At 45.2% G+C, this 14,454-nt stretch overlaps 1 protein-coding gene across 2 annotated transcripts in view; it reads left to right on the top strand.

Moving 5' to 3' along the window:
- Positions 1-14,454, top strand: part of USP13 (ubiquitin specific peptidase 13) — a 109,908-nt gene that overhangs the window by 5,973 nt on the left and 89,481 nt on the right. The window lies entirely within an intron of this gene.

Here is a 14,454-nt window from a genome sequence, read left to right as displayed (position 1 = left end):
CAACTTGGCTGGGAATCGGCCTTTTTTGGAGGTGAGAATTCCTTATTCTGTTGATTGTGAGCTTCACTGGAGGGTGATCTGGTTGGGCTGTTTCTTTGAAACCTTAAATTTTAGCATCCTGATTTTTTCCTTTAGCCACTGGTTAGGAGACCTTTGTCATCTTCTGCCTGGAAGGTGAAGGTCTATCTGCCAGTACCAGGGAGCGGGGAACTGAGTGGGAGGGGAGGACGAGGGTGGTCTCTGCATCTGGATATTGGATATGGCCGGATATGGTCTACTGTTCTCAACCCTATCCCTGTTTTGTTAAACGGTCTCCCACGTTGTAGGGGCTGGGAACCTGGACACTACCATTGCCAGAATCTTTTGACAGGAGGATTTGTTTTTTTTAAGATTTTATTTATTTATTTGAGAGAGAATGAGAGAGCGGGCGCATGAGAGGGGGAGGGTCAAAGGGAGAAGCAGACTCCCTGCTGAGCAGGGAGCTCCATGCGGGACTCGATCCTAGGACTCCTGGATCATGACCTGAGCCAAAGGCAGTCACTTAACCAACTGAGCCACCCAGGCACCCTTTTTTTTCCTTTTAAAATTTTATTTATTTATTTGAGAGAAGAGAGAGAAAGAGCACGAGTGGGGGGAGGAGCAGAGGGAAAGGGAGAAGCAGACTCCCTGCTGAGTAGGGCTGAGGCGGGCTCGATCCCAGGACCCTGAGATCATGACCTGAGCCCAAGGCAGACGTTTAACCGATTGAGCCACCCAGATGCCCCTAGACAGGAGGGTTCTGATTTTGATTCTGCCAGTGAGAGTTTCAGAAGGAGAAGCTACATTGTTACTGTAGCAACAGCCATGCCAGGTGTGGGATTTTCTTGTCCGCTTCAGAGTATCCTTCTGGGACTCCAGGCCACCTCAGCCTATGGGGGAGCTGGGATCATCTATGCAATTTCTCACGATGCTTGTGCATCTGGATTTCCTGAACATGAGTGGTGGTTTCTCTGACCTTGGCTCTCACAGCTCTAACCACGATTATGTACCCTCTAATTCCCTGTATTAAATTCCTTCCTGCCTGAAATACCTAGAATAGTTGGTATTTTTGGTCCACATCCAGACTTATACACATACATTACACACATGCCTCTAAGTCTCCGTGTATTCCTAACGGAACTCCTGTTCTTAACTGAGCTCCTTGTCCCACAGACCCGAGTCCTGTGTTTTTACCTGCTCTAGAGAATAAACCTCCAGTGGTTTGCCCATGTGGGAGGGCCCACTGCGCCTGGAGGAGGGATTTGGGGCTCTGATTGCTACCTAGATGGATTTTCAAACCTTCCTTCTTGAGTGCTAATTCTCTTTTCACTCCCCTGTGCTGCTCTTCCTTCAGCCCTTGTTCCACCTCAGCTTTCAGAGTTCCTGGAGCTACTAGTTCTGGAGTCTCTTGGAAATTCTGGGGTGGACATCAGATTGGATCTTGGTTTTCTCCGCTGCAGGCCTAGCTAGGAATCCTCTTTTTCGGCTTCTCTTAGTCTTGTACTGCTTTTCCATCTGTAGTCCGGTTTCCAGATTTTGTTGCTACGGGTGATGTTCCTTAAAGACACGATGTCTTTACTGTTCTTTTCTTTGGGTTTCAGGAAGGAGTGAAATTGACGTATATGTGTAATCTGCCCCACATACACTAGAATCCCGCTTTTCCAAACGAATAATCAAGAAGGCACTTCCTGTCTCTTTTTGGCTGCCCTTAATTATCTTTCAAGCTGTATCATTTTTAGAGTCTGGGAATGTAAGAGACAATGCTGATCCTGTCAGGGAGCTGCTTGGGAAAGTTTGTGTCCTCAGTTGTGTGGAGCCTGGGCATCTGTGCAGCTCTGAATTCTGTTTTCACTCCCCTGCGTTGTTCTTCCTGTGGACTGCAGTGCAGTTAAGGGTGCTGCCCTTCATTTGGGGCCACAGGCTGAGAGATGTACAGTATTATCAACTCTGCCTCCCTCTCTCTCCCTTGCTTTAAAAAAAATTGTATAAGGGGCGCCTGGGTGGCTCAGTTGTTAAGTGTCTGCCTTCCGCTCAGGTCATGATCCCAGAATCCTGGGATTGAGCCCCGCAGGGAGCTCCCCGCTCGGCGGGAAGCCTGCTTCTCCCTCTCCCACTCTCCCTGCTTGTGTTCCCTCTCTCGCTGTGTATCTCTCTGTCAAATAAATAAATAAAATCTTTAAAAAAATTGTATAAAATGCACATAACATAAATTTCACCATCTTAACGGTGTTTAAGTGTACTGTTTGGTGGCATTAAAGGACATTCACGTTGTTCCATGACCATCACCACCATGCCTCTCTGTAGCTCTTCATCTTGCAAAACTGAAACTCTGTGCCTTTTAACCAGTAACTCCCCAGCCCACCAGCCTCCCAGCTTCTGGCAACCACCATTTTATTTTCTGTCTCTATGAATTTGCTCTAGGTACCACCTTATGGAAGCGAGACCATACAGTAGTTACCCTTTTGTGACGGGCTTATTCCACTTACCATGTTTGCATGGTTTGTCTGTGTTGTAACGTGTGTCAGAATTTCCTTCCCTTTTAAAGCTGAGTAACATTACATTGTATGTGCAGACCACATCTCGTTTATCCATTCATCTGCTGGTGGACACTTGGCTTGCCTCCATTTTTGCCTATTGTGAATAAGGCTGCTGTGGGCATGTGTGTATCTCCCTCTTTTATTTTATTTTATTTTTTAAAAGATTTTATTTATTTATTTGATAGAGAGTGAGAGTACAAGCAGAGGGAGAGGGAGAAGCAGGCTCCCCACGGAGCAGGGAGCCCGATGAGGGCTCGATCCCAGGACCCTGGGATTATGACCTGAGCCAAAGGCAGACACTTCACCGACTGACCCAGCCAGGTGCCCCATCTTTTTATTTTTATTTTTTTTTTTGTCAAATGATCCTTTATTGAAGTATTTTCCTTTGTAGTTAACTAGCTGGGCATTCCATGGCACCACTGTTGATGTCATCTGTGATGTCATGATGGTGGTGGCCATCAACATGGCAGCCCACAGACTGGGCAGTCTCCATGATCTCTTTAATGGTTCCAGAGAGTTCTCTGGCTAAAGATTGTTGCCGCATCTGTTGGCCAATATTGACAATCTCATCAAAAGTGATACTTCCACTGTGCTCAATGATTTTCTGCTTCTTGCTGTCTCTTGGTGGTTCCTTGAGGGCTTTGATAATCAGGGCAGAGGTAAAACGTACCCTTTCAATCTGGGCCTGTCTGTTCTGAATGGTCACTTTCACTGTAATCTTTAGACCCTTCCAATCACTGGTCACCTTGGCAATGTCATCAACCAACCTTTTTTGGAGACAGGCCCAGCAGGCTGATCTTTGGCGCCAGGGCAGACAGACGTGGCTCTGACTTCACCACTGGTGCACCTCAGGTACATGACTTTGTTCTCGTTGGGGTCGAACTTAGATGGCATGGTGGAGGCAGCTGGTGTTGGATGAGTCCGGATTCAGGACCACTGAAGAGAGTTGCACCTTTGCCTCCTACGAGGCGAAAGCCAAAAGTTCTCCCTCTCTTTTATATTACATCCCACTAGAGACCAGGTTCCAGGGTAGCCTCCTCTCTCCTTATCCACGGCCCAGGCTCAAGTTCTCATCATCCCTTGCCTGGACTGTTGCATAAGAATTTTCTTAACTGACCGTCTTGCCTTCCTTCCAGTCTGTCACACTGCACCCTCAGTTTTTCTAAAACATGGGTCTTATCATGTCATTTCGCTGCCTAGATTTTTCAAAGCACCATTCAGGCTTTCCTAACATAGCACCTCAAATCAGTTTACCAAGTTGATCCAACTTTCCTTGCCAGTGTTGTCACTTAACACCTAACCTCTGCTTACATTCCTTTAGGCCCCAGGGACTTTGTGTTCTTCACATGCTCCATGCCTTCAGCTCTCCATGCATTGGTGCATGCTCTTCCCTTGGCCTGGAATGCCTTCTCCCGACCCCTCACCCCCCAAGGAAAAACCCTACTGATCCTTAAAAACCAGCTCAGATGTTCTCTGTAAAGCCCTCACCACTCCCTTGTCCCCAAGCTGAGTTAGACACTTACTTTCCTTTGCTCACAAAGCACTTTGTACATCTCTGTCATGGTTGGGATACTGATTGTTGAGGACGTGGAACACTTGGGGTCTTGTGCACCTGTGCTGGTGAGGCTGCATCTTTTCTGTTTTTCAATTTTTTTTTTTTTTTTTTTTAAGTAGGCTCCATGCCCAGCATGGAGCCCAACAGGGTGCTTGAACTCACTGTGAGATCGAGACCTGAGCTGATATCAAGCAACTGAACCACCAGGCGCCCCTGTTTTTTCTCATGAACATGTATTTTGGAATAAAAAATGTTATTAAAAGTAACCAATACCATATTTTTATTTTGTCATATTATAATCTAAAAAGTCATAAACTTGACCCTTGACGAACTAGGGAGAGGTGTCTTGGGTCCTTCCTAGGTGTTTTGTGTGTTGTGATTCTGGGTGCCAGAGGGATCTTGGTGGACGTGATCACACAGAATGCTCCTCGGGGAGATGACAAGAGGGCTGGTCTCTGTGGAGGTAGCCCGGGCCTCTGGGCTGCCGCTCATGTTCAGTATTATGGGCAGTCAGCCCAGGACTCCTCTTGTCCCCAAGCACAGGGAAGATGGGAACAAGAGCACCTATTTTTAGGTCTGGAACAGCAGGTCAATGCAATAATGACAAGAATTTAATGAATCTGAATACGCCTCCAGACTAGAGATGGTGCTTGAGGTGTACAACAGTGTGTGTGCTTCCTGTGAGGAAATTAAAAATAAAACAATTTGTTTTGTGTTAATTAGCAAGTATTCATACTTACTTAGAGCGTACTATATACCCAGCACTTCCCTGGGAGGGTCTGAGTATTTAGGAGGGAAACAGAGGACTACAGTAAAGAAGAGTATGACATAGATGTTTCTAGCATAATATGGAGTATGAGCACCAATTGTGAGTGTCTACTAGGAGTCAAACACGGTGCTTGGTACTTTTATATACATTATCTCATTTAATCACGATAGTAATTGGCTCATAAGTGATAATTACTATTGTTGCCATGTTTCACAGAAGAGGAAACTGAGAGTCAGAGAGGTTACGTAGCTTGCTCAGGGACTTGTTCAAAGACTGGTGCGTGACACAGTTGGGACTTGAGCCCTGACGTGTCATGACCTTAGACCCTGAAGCACTTATAGAGTATTAAATTTTAAACAGTGTGGCACTTACCATGTACGAGTGGAGATTTCAGATGCAGGAATAATCAATACAATCTAGAAAAGTTACTGGTCTGGATACAGGGATGGGATCTGAAAAGTGGCATTTTGGGGGAGGAAGGGACAGAGGCATGGAGGTGGCACCAAGCTTGGGATGTATGTGAGGAAGAGAGGATTACTCGGGCAACGGAAAAGCAGGGCTGAATCCTCTGCGGGTTATAAAGGTCGGCCTTGGTAAGGTCGACCGATGGGCTGGCCAGTCAGGAGCCAGGGAATAGCACGAGGACAGTGGTTACTTGCTGTGGCTGTCCTGGAAGCCGAAGGAGGACTAAGGTTGGGAGGTGGGGAGAACCGGAATAGGAATCGGGGTAGTAGTAATATTGGGGGGGGTGATGCTTTCATGAGGGTGATGACAGTGGGGAGAGAGATGGCGGAGTGATGGGACTAAACTCAGTAGACATTTTGATGAAAGGTACAGCGCAACTTAGTGACTTAGAATATGCTGCAGATGAAGGAGTGGGAGGAGCTAAAGGTGACTTCAGGGTTTGTAGTGGGGCAGATGGAGTGTATCAAGGGCATAAATGGGGGTGAGTCGGTCAAATCAGGTGGGTGGGTGCTGCGTGGGGAAACTCAGACAGGAGTCTGGGGCAGTATTTCCTCCAGGAATTAGAAATTTGAACAGATAATCCTGTTGCACAAGTAGTTACAGAGGGAATACATGCAGACTTGACTGTTGTATGCAATAAAATCACTCTAGAGTAAATCTGCCCCATATTGACTACGTGGGCGATTGGCCCAGAGCCTGACGGCTCTTGTAAGTTGCAGTTATGAAAACTTTTCTCCTGATGCAACCAAGTGTCGCTTTCTTGGCCCTGGTTAATTCTTTGGGTGTTGCTCAAAGTGGTGACCTGGATACAGATGTCTCTGTCCCCAGCAGTTCTTAGAAATAGGCTTCGTGGTCTGTTAGTGGGATCAGTGGATTGACTGGCCAGGAGGAGAGAGGAATGGGCAGGGGACAAGGGTGAAAGTAATTCACATATTGTATCCTTTAGGCACAGCTGCTGATTTGCTCCTTTGGACGTGTGCCTTTGAGCATGTTTGGCCATTGAGTCTCAAGCCTGAAGCTTTGGACGGAGCCCCAGCCAATATGCACTGTTTCTCTAGGCCTGCACCAGCAGAGCAGGACCACCGACAGATCCAGCCCACTGGCTGGACATCGGTTGATGAGGGTGGGTGGGCTGTGGGGGCCCGGTGGTCTGGAGCCCAGCACCTTGGGCCTTGTCACTGTCCTGTCGGGGAGCTGTCAGCCTGGGGCAGCCACCTCCCAGGGACTCCGGCTGTCCTTTGGAGTCTGGGAAGTGGAGCTGCTGCGTCCTGCTGGGGCCTCTCTCCTCCCCTTCAGGAAAGCCTGGAAGAGCACCTGGCACAAATGTGGGGTGCTCTCCTTTGTGGGGTGCTCTCCTTTGCCTGCCCCGTCTCCTTTCCTGGAATGAAATGGCCTTGGTAAAAAGGAAGAAACTGCTCTTTTCCCCAAGCCTCCATGACGCGTGTGCTTGCCCACAGCCGCCCACCTGGCTCCTGCCACCAAAACAACGTCTGCTTCTCAGTTGCCCCAGGCAGCATGTGGAGGGCCAGACTGGCCTGGGTCCTAGCCCCTCCCCCCACCCCATTACTACTTAGTAGCAGTAAGACTTCAGCAGGTGTCTTAATTTCACTGAATTTCTCTGAGCCTTGGCTTTCCCCCCTGTAGTACCTACCTGGAAGGGTTGTTATAATCATGCCTTCCCATTAAACCTACTTAATGCTAGCTATCTCTTCAGTGGGATTTAGTTGAGGGGGGGGATCCTTCTGAGAAGAATGTGAAATGAGATTTATAGTATCTTGGGGTTGCCAAGGAGAGACAGCCTGTACTTGGCAATTCTGCATGAGGCTCTGCCCTTCAGCAAAAGCCTTGGGCAGGAGTGTTTGCTGGCCTCCTTGGAGGGGAACTCTGTTCAGGGCTATTATTCATACTCAAATCCAGCTCGTAGTGATGGGCTTTTATGGGTTAGCCTGGAAACCTAATCCTCATGTTTAATATAGTTTGTCAGGGGAAATGCACCCTGAAGAAACCATCTCTTTTTAAAAATGAGAAGAAATGACTATAAAACGTTTTTACCTTTGATAGGTGGTTTCACATTTTCTCTTTTTATATGTAAGCTGGGAACTGCTTACATGGATTGTAGCTTCAGTTTAGCCCTGCCGAAGGTGCTCACCTCAGTGTCCTCACTCTGTCAAGTTTTATTTTGCTTATTTGTCCTGTGAACCTTGTAGTAGCTGTTCCTCATGCCTTGCCAAAACCCTTCCCCAGCTGTTTGGGTGACAGCATCCTCATTGCTCCAAATACCCAGAGCAAGGATGTGGTTTTATCCTTAGAAAAAAAGTTCCTAAATGTTGGATCGGTGGAACAGTAAATATACAGTGTGTTAAAACGCAGCAGTTTGGAGTCTGCCTTTAGCTGTCTGGGTTGGCTGTGCGGCTCTAAGGCATATGTGGGAGCCCTCTGCAGAGGGGAAAATGGCAAAGTTGGAGCAAATGGGAAGAATCATTACTGCATCAACATTTGTATTTTTTCTTTTCTTTTTTTTAAATATTGTATTTATTTATTTGAGAGAGAGAATGAGATAGAGAGAGCATGAGAGGGGGGAGGGTCAGAGGGAGAAGCAGACTTCTTGCTCAGCAGGGAGCCCGATGCGGGACTCGATCCCCGGACTCCAGGATCATGACCCGAGCCGAAGGCAGTTGCTTGACCAACTGAGCCACCCAGGCACCCCATTTGTATTTTTTCTTGACACTTCATGGCCACAAGCAAGATTTATTGATGTCCTGCAGAGAGGCCTACACTCTCCTGGGATTATATGCATTTGGTTTTTTCTACTTAGTTTATATGGATAATTTTATTTCAGTGGATTTGCTTTTGGAAGCAAGGTTTTTGGATTTTGCAAATATTGTGTTCTGGAAGTTTTGTTCTACTGGCAAGCTGTTTGAGTGTTTCCTTGCTGTTCAGCCTGTTTTTTGATAGTGCTTTTTCCTCATCATATTTCCCCTTTCTGTGGATTGCATGCTTGCTGCCCTTGATCTGGAACTTTGTTTTACTTTCTTATTGCCCATTGGCTTCCCGTCTGCCTGTATTTAATTTTTGCATTTAAAAACTCTTGTCCAGGGGCGCCTGGGTGGCTCAGTCGTTAAGTGTCTGCCTTCGGCTCAGGTCATGATCCCAGGGTTCTGGGATCGAGCTCTGCATTGGGCTCCCTGCTCAGCAGGAAGCCTGCTTCTCCCTCTCCCACTCCCTCTGCTTGTGTTCCCTCTCTCGCTGTGTCTCTCTCTGTCAAATAAATAAAATCTTTAAAAAAAGCCAAACAAACTATTGTCTGTTTGTTTGCCTCTAGAAGCCAGAATGTCCTGGGGATCTGTGCTCTGGTCATTGGAATGTTTATAGGTACCACTCAGATGTGGAAGTACCTGAGAGGCAGAATTAATAGGCAGGTGGTTGCTTGATGAAAGCAAGGGTTCAACAGAGAGAGGTGGGTAGTCTTATGAGTCTAATGAGTTAAAACAGGAGCTGTCCTTGATTCTGCCCTTTTCCACACACCCCTCTCTCATCCATCTTTTTGCTCAGGGACTCTTTCTTAAAATTATAACCTGCGCCTGCCAAAGTTTCCCCGTCCCTGCTGTGAGTCCCCTTCCCTGACTTCCTGCCACCTCCCCCAGGCTAAGCCACCATCTTGACTTGTTTAGACAAGGGCTGTCTAAAAGAACTTTCTGTGGTGATGGAATTGTTCTGCATCTCCAGTGTGGTAACCCATAGCCACACGTGGCTCTTGAGCACTTGCCACGTGGCCATTGTGTTTGAGAAACTGAACTTCTCATTTAACTAATTTAAATTAATTAATTTATTTTTATTTTTTAAAAAGATTTTATTTATTTATTTGACAGAGAGAGAGACAGCGAGAGCAGGAACACAAGCAGGGGGAGTGGGAGAGGGAGAAGCAGGCTTCCCGCCGAGCAGGGAGCCCGACGTGGGACTCGATCCCAGGACCCTGGGATCATGACCTGAGCCGAAGGCAGACGCCTAACGACTGAGCCACCCAGGCGCTCTAATTTAAATTAATTTAGAGCTAGATATTTCCATGTGGCCAGTGGTGGTGTGGTTCTAGACTGCGTAATAGCTTTGTGACCTTATATTCTCTTGGCCCCCACCCTACGGTTCCCCCCGGTAGCCAGAGTGATCTTGTAGTAGGATGTAAATGTCATCAGAGCACCGACTGGGCTTGTCTTTCCCTCTGCTGAATCCACTCCTCCTGCCCCACACCCCACCAGCTTCTCTAACCCCCAGAGGAGACATCACTGCCTCATGCTCCTTCATAGCTTCTCCCCACGCCACATAGACGGCCTCTGAATCCCCTTCTATGAACGCGGATGGCATCTGCCTGGGCTGGGGCGCAGTGACCTGGCTTTGGTTCACTTCTGTCTTGTCACACATTCTCATCCTTCTCCCTGGGATTACACTCTTCATCCCCTCTTTTACTTGTGTGTTCCCAAATCTCCTAAGCCACACATTTTGAGATAATCTTAGTTATTTCAGATAATCTTAGTTACTGGGAGTAGCAAGAATACACAGCCCCTTAGAGCTATGAAGTTGGTTGTGAAAGCCTAAGGAAAGCTTGGGTTAAGAAAAGGGAACACTTGAACAACTGCTCGTTCTATTACGTATACATATAATTAGTTCTAAACACATTTGGTTGTTTCTACTATTAAAAAATGAATCAATTTTCCTGAAGAAAAATTAGAAAATGTGAAAGACAACAAAGAAGACCTTCCCATGTGGGTTCTGCGTGCAGAGATGATGTCCCACCACCACGTGCAGGGCCAGCACGTGTGTATGTTGTAACGCTGTAAGCACTGTTTGGTTTCCTGCTCTTTTCACTCAAAAATACTGTGCAGAGCTTTAACTTTCAGTAAATACGCATTACAAATAAATTTTAAATGGCTGAAAGGTGTTACAATTCGTGGATGTATAAATTACTAAAGAAATCTGTTCTTGGGCATTCAGGTGATTTCCTTTCACTGTTACAAGTAGCTAATTCAGTCCATTTCTCTTTCTTTCCTTTTTTTTTTTTTAAATCAGTGTTCTAGAAAATACTGTTTTCTTGTCCTTTTCATCTCCCTTTTGCATGAGTGTGTGAGTCACATCCTTCCTGGGTGTTAGTATGGAATTTGTCCTGGACGGGGATTTGTTGTGACACCATCTACCTACATCATGTTTCTCTTTGCGGCGATGGCTGCTTGTTTTCCACACTGGTCTGTGGTTATAAAAACAAGCGTTACGCAGTGACTCTGTTTCCTGAGTGCGCTGCTCACACAGGCTCGCTCTCCCTTCCTGTCTTCCAGCGGAGGCCGGTCTCCAAGAACACACCATCGTAAACAAAGTTCTCTGAACACCTACTGATTGACAATGTGGTGTATTTTTATTTAAAATGACTGTTCACTTGCTATTCTGAAAACATGTAACCTTGACCTTTATATTTGCCTTGGTTTTAATATTCTTTTAAAAGGCAGCTTTGTAAAGAAAGGTGACTTTGTCCTTGATGTTACTTCTGAATAGTATGTAGGATAATACAGTATAAAGTAATAAATGAACGAATGTTTGTATATCATGTTTATATTGAAATGCTTTGAAGGGTGGGTTTAAGCAATGCATGGGCTTCTAATGTTGCTCCTCTCTCGTGGTTTGATTGTGGCGTGGGAGAAATTGTGGTAGGGGATCATTATAGAGCTTTAGAGAAGCCCTGAATAACATTTCTTGACTTCCTTGTGATTTCAGGTTTCCAAATCAAGTCTTGGATGTTGGTCAAGTTTCTGTTTAGCGCATCATGAAAATGATCATTAGAATGTTATTTAGCTGAGAGCATGCATGCAGAGAAGTGCACACTGGCTGTTCTGGTCTGGGTGGCCTCTGGAGGTAGGAGCCAGATCGGGTCTAAGGTGGGATAGGGTGTGGACATGGCAGCCACTGTCCTGAAGAACCAGTGAGGCTGGCTTGGTCACAGAAAGGAGGGGAGCTGGGGTAACGGGGTTCAAGTGTTCAAGCTGCTGAGAGCCTGGTTTTAGCTGAATAAACCTGAAAAACTAGTGTTCCTGCAGATGTCTAGGGCTGTTTTTCTGCGCCTGGCCACCAGCTTTCTTTTGATGATCCTCACTGTTTAGTTCTGTCAAAGACTTGAAATGGAGCCTGTGCTCTGAAGTGTCTTAAATACAGATCAGAAGGGTGCTGAGGATCAGTTCCAGAGAGAGACTAAACTCTGGGACTGGATGACAAATAACTACACAAACTTTGCCACTCACTCCATAACTGTTTCTTCAGTTCTGCTCTGTACCAGGTACTGTTGTTGGAATTTAGTAATGAACATGACGTGATTTCTCTGCCCTCAAGGAGCGAATGTGTGATTCAGGATCTGAACATGGTGGCCTCAAATGAAGGAAGCCTGGGTTTCCCACAGCCACAGATTTCAATGAATGAGATGCTAACAGTCATGAAATACAAGTGGATTTGGGGTTACGGACCAGCCGCACAGGCTGATGAGCCAGGAGATATGGGAATCGGTTATGGGCACAGGATGGTTGGTGGGCAAGTGGACAGGCGTGGGATCTAGGGCGCTCGTACAGTCATGGAGGTATTAGTGTATGTAGCTGGTTTTGGTGTGGGCTGCTCTGAAGGTCTGGGGCCTGACCCGACATCTCTGAGGGTCCTTGAAGTGATGCTTTCTTGACCATGAGGCACTCTTAGAACTGTAGTGTCCTGGGCAGTTCTAAGAATGGGGTGTGGATATGGCAGCTGGTAGCTCGAGGCCAGTGCTACTCAAGTGTGGTCAGCTGACTGGTTCCAAGAGATAAGCACAAACACTGAGAGTAAGCATTTAGAAATTTCTATAGCAACTTGACATCCAAGTGTGTGAGCAGTGGATTAGTTTGTTTGAACAGCGTATAGACCCATTTGGGTTTTGTGGGACTTACACGTGGGAGTAAGTTCACATCTGGCTGGAGCCGGGACTAGTCACATGCAGTGGGGTCACATGTCTTTCCTTAATGAACAGAAACAAAACGAAACACAACACCAAACAATCTGGTCTTTCGTGATAGTACTTTGACAAACACTTCTTTGGACCCAGCACAAAGGTAATGGGAGGTAAGGCTGTGAGCCCCAAGGTGAAGAACTTAAATATAAAACCATTGATGACATTCCAGCTTCATTTCAGATCTTGGTCAATGAACAGACTTCCCTTCCTCTCTTCTTTTTCCTCCTTGTCATTGGCATGTGTTTTTTCGTGAACATTATTTTTCTGTGCATACTGTATACAATTCTATACTATGTCCTATATACACGACATACAATTTGCTATATTTACTCAGCCATCAAAAAGAATGAAATCTTGCCATTTGCAATGACGTGGGTGGAAGTAGAGGGTATTATGCTAAGTGAAATAAGTCAATCAGAGATAGACGATTATCATGTGATCTCACTCATATGTGGAATTTAAGAAACAAACCAGAGGATTATAGGGAAAGAGAGGAAAAAAATATAACAAGATGAAATCAGAGAGGGAGACAAACCATAAGAGACTCTTAACCATAGGAAACAAACTGAGGGTTGCTGGAGGGCAGGTGGGTTTGGGGGAAGGGGTAACTGGGGGATGGACATCAAGGAGGGCATCTCATGTAATGAGCACTGGACGAATCACTAAATTCTATCCCTGAAACTAATACTACACTATATGTGAACTAACTTGAATTAAAAAAAAATCTTGAAAAAAGAAAAAAAGGAAAAATAACATTGTAATATTTTGTTGTGTTTATATGCCACAAGGTCTTAGCTCCTCTGTTTGGGAGCTTTTTTTCCTATTATAAATAGTGCATCTGTGAATATTTTTGTGCAAATTAGGGTTTTTTTCCCCTTTTTCTTTTGGGTTCCTGCAGTCTGTACCCAAAGGAGAAATACTGTGTCAAAGGGTCATAGTTGTATTGATCTCTAGAAAGATAGAACCGATTTATATTGTGAGAGTACATATACAGGTTTTCTCTTTGGCTTCAGGCTTTGTAATTTTAATACTTTTTGCTAGTTTAGTAGGCATATACTTGCCTTGAGATTGTTTTAATGTGCTTATTACTTCAGGAGGTAGTGAGAATGTGATGATTTGACTTTAATATTTTCTCACAATTAAAACTAAACGATCTTAAAAGAAAAACTTACCAAGTTGAAAATGAATGCTGACATCTTGTAATTTTATCAATTTTTACATAATTTGGATATAAACTTTTCTTCATTGTACTTTACATCTTTCCTCATTCTGTTGTGATTGGTTTTCTATTTGTTTCATTTTTTTTTGTAGTGTAAAACTTTTTCATTAGTGTTTACATTTTTATACTCAACTACACCATCTCTCTATCCTATATTTTCTTGGCCAGAAATTATTTTCCCCTTAATAAGTGGGATAAATATGCTCTTCTGCTCTATTCTGATTTTTTAAATGCTTATCTCTTGGAGCTCTCTGGACCTTATTCCATGTTTGGTATAAAATGTAGATCAAGGTTAATTTTATTGTATACTGTTGTCTAACTGTCCCATTAACTTTTTTTCTTTTTAAAAGATTTTTATTTATTTATCTGACGAAGAGAGAGAGAGAGAGAACACAAGTGGGGGGAGTGGCAGGGAGAGGGAGAGGGAGAAGCAGGCTCCCCTCAGAGTAGGGGGAGCCCGATGTGGGACTCGATCCCAGGATCCCGGGATCATGACCTGACCTGAGCCGAAGGCAGTCGCTTAACCAACTAAGCCACCAGGCGCCCTGTCCCAATAACATTTATCAGTGATTTCCCCCCATTTTTGTGTTTCTTGTGTTTTGACATATATTAAGCAGTTACTGTAGAATGAATATATTTTTGGAATCCTCATGCATGCTAAAATTTATTTTAAAAATCACTGCAATATATCTGAATTTCATTTATAACCTGTTTTAATTTAATAAAGCACTCTACCGGGGCGCCTGGGTGGCTCAGTTGTTAAGCGTTCTGCCTTTGCCTCAGGTCATGATCCCAGGGTCCTGGGATCGAGCCCCACATGGGGCTCCCTGCTCGGTGGGAAGCCCGCTTCTCCCTCTCCCACACCCCCTGCTTGTGTTCCTT

Source organism: Callorhinus ursinus, unplaced genomic scaffold (genome assembly GCF_003265705.2).
Source record: "Callorhinus ursinus isolate GAN/ISIS: 27379988/994484 unplaced genomic scaffold, GSC_fseal_2.0 scaffold1, whole genome shotgun sequence".
In the NCBI taxonomy this organism is placed as follows: Eukaryota; Metazoa; Chordata; class Mammalia; order Carnivora; family Otariidae; genus Callorhinus; species Callorhinus ursinus.
Note: the sequence above shows the minus strand (reverse complement) of the source record. Positions and strands in the feature narration are given on the sequence as shown.